The sequence below is a fragment of the Mustela putorius genome, unplaced genomic scaffold (assembly GCF_011764305.1).
Source record: "Mustela putorius furo isolate JIRA1106 unplaced genomic scaffold, ASM1176430v1.1 tig00003869_pilon_pilon_pilon, whole genome shotgun sequence".
Taxonomy (NCBI): Eukaryota; Metazoa; Chordata; class Mammalia; order Carnivora; family Mustelidae; genus Mustela; species Mustela putorius.
This window is the reverse complement of record NW_025422021.1, coordinates 22,751,408-22,753,811: the sequence shown is the minus strand read 5'-3', so window position 1 is coordinate 22,753,811 and position 2,404 is coordinate 22,751,408.

Sequence of the window (2,404 nt, the reverse complement as noted above, 5' to 3'; positions counted from 1 at the left end):
GAGAGAGGAGGAAGCAGGCTCCCTGCCAAGCAGAGAGCCCTATGCGGGACTTGATCCCAGGACCCTGAGATCATGACCCGAGCCAAAGGCAGCAGCTTAACCCACTGAGCCACCCAGGCACCCCTGGATCACTACATTTGTATCTTTAGGGTAAATACCCAGTAGTGCAATTGCTGGATCATAGGATAACTCTATTTTCAACTTTTTGAGGAATCTCCATGTTGTTTTCCAGAGTAGTTACACCAGCTTGCATTCCCAACAACAGTGTAGGAGGGTTCCCCTTTCTCCACATCCTCCCTATCATCTGTCATTTCCTGACTTGTTAATTTCGGCCATTCTGGCTGGTGTGAGGTGGTATCTCATTGTGGTTTTGATTTGTATTTCCCTGATGACGAGTGATGTGGAGCACTTTTTCATGTGTCTGTTGGCCATCTGGATGTCTTCTTTGCAGAAATATCTGTCCATGTCCTCTGCCCATTGCTTGACTGGATTCTTTGTTCTTTGGGTGTTGAGGTTAATAAGCTCTTTATAGATTTTGGATACTAGCCCTTTATTTGATATGTCATTTGAAAATATCTCCCATTCTGTCAGCTGTTAACTGTATCCTTTGCTGTGCAAAAGCTTTTGTTAACTGTATCCTTTGATGTGCAAAAGCTTTTGATCTTGATGAAGTCGCAATAGTTCATTTTTGCCCTTGTTTCCCTTGCCTTTAGCGATGTTCTTAGGAAGAAGTTGCTACAGCTAAAGTCAAAGAGGTTCCTGCCTGTGTTCTCCTCAAGGATTTTGATGGATTCCTTTCTTACATTGAGGACCTTCATCCATTTTGACTCTATTTTCATGTGTGGTGTAAGGAAATGGTCCAGTTTCATTTCTCTGTATGTGGCTGTCAATTTTCCCAACACCATTTTTTGAAGAGACTGTCTTTTTTCCATTGGACATTCTTTCCTGCTTTGTTGAAGATTAGTTGACCATAGAGTTGAGGGTCTATTTCTGGGCTCTCTATTCTGTTCCATTGATCTATGTGTCTGTTTTTGTGCCAGTACCATACTGTCTTGATGATGAAAGCTTTGTAATAGAGCTTGAAGTCTGGAATTGTGATGCCATCAACTTTGGCTTTCTTTTTGAATATTCCTCTGGCTATTCGAGGTCTTTTCTAGTTCCATATAAATTTTAGGATTATTTGTCCCATTTCTTTGAAAAAGATGGATGGTACTTTGATAGGAATTGCATTAAATGTGTAGATTGCTTTAGGTAGCATAGACATTTTCACAATATTTACTCTTCCAATCCAGGAGCATGGAGCATTTTTCTATTTCTTTGTGTCTTCCTCAATTTTGTTCATGAGCACTCTATAGTTTTCTGAGTATAGATTCTTTGCCTCTTTGGTTAGGGTTATTCCTAGGTATCTTGTGGTTTTGGGTGCAATTGTAAATTGGATTGACTCCTTAATTTCTCTTCTGTCTTGTTGTTGTTGTAATGAAATGTAACTGATTTCTGTGCATTTATTTTATATCCTGACACTTTACTGAATTCCTGTAAAAGTTCTAGCAGATTTGGGGAGGAGTCTTTTGGGTTTTCCACATGTAGTATCATATCATCTGCAAAGAGTGATAGCTTAACTTCTTTGCTGATTTGGATGCCTTTAATTTCTTTTCATTGTCTGATTGCTGAGGCTAGGACTTCTAGTACTATGTTGAATAGCAGTGGTGATAATGGACATCCCTGCCATGTTCCTGACCTTAGCAGAAACGCTTTCAGTTTTTCTCCATTGAGAATGATATTTGCGGTGGGTTTTTCATAGATGGTTTTGATGATATTGAGGTATATGCTCTCTATCCCTACACTTTGAAGAGTTTTGATCCGAAACAGATGCTGTACTTTGTCAAATGCTTTTTCAGCATCTATTGAGAGTATCATATGGTTCTTGTTCTTTCTTTTATTAATGTATTGTAACACATTGATTGATTTGCAGATGTTGAACCAACCTTGCAGCCCTGGAATAAATCCCACTTGGTCGTGGTGAATAATCCTTTTAATGTACTGTTGGATCCTATTGGCTAGTATTTTGGTGAGAATTTTCATATCTGTGTTCATCAAGGATATTGGTCTCTAATTCTCTTTTTTGATGGGATCCTTGTCTGGTTTGGGGATCAAGGTAATGCTGGTCTCATAAAATGAGTTTGGAAGGTCACCTTCCATTTCTATTGTTGGGAATAGTTTCAGGAGAATAGGAATTTATTCTTCTTTATATGTTTGGTAGAATTCCCCGGGAAGCTGTCTGGCCCTTGGCTCTTGCTTGTTGGGAGATTTTTGATGACTGCTTCAATCTCCTTACTGGTTATGGGTCTGTTCAGGTTTTCTATTTCTTTCTGGTTCAGTTGTGGTAGCTTATATGTCTCGAATA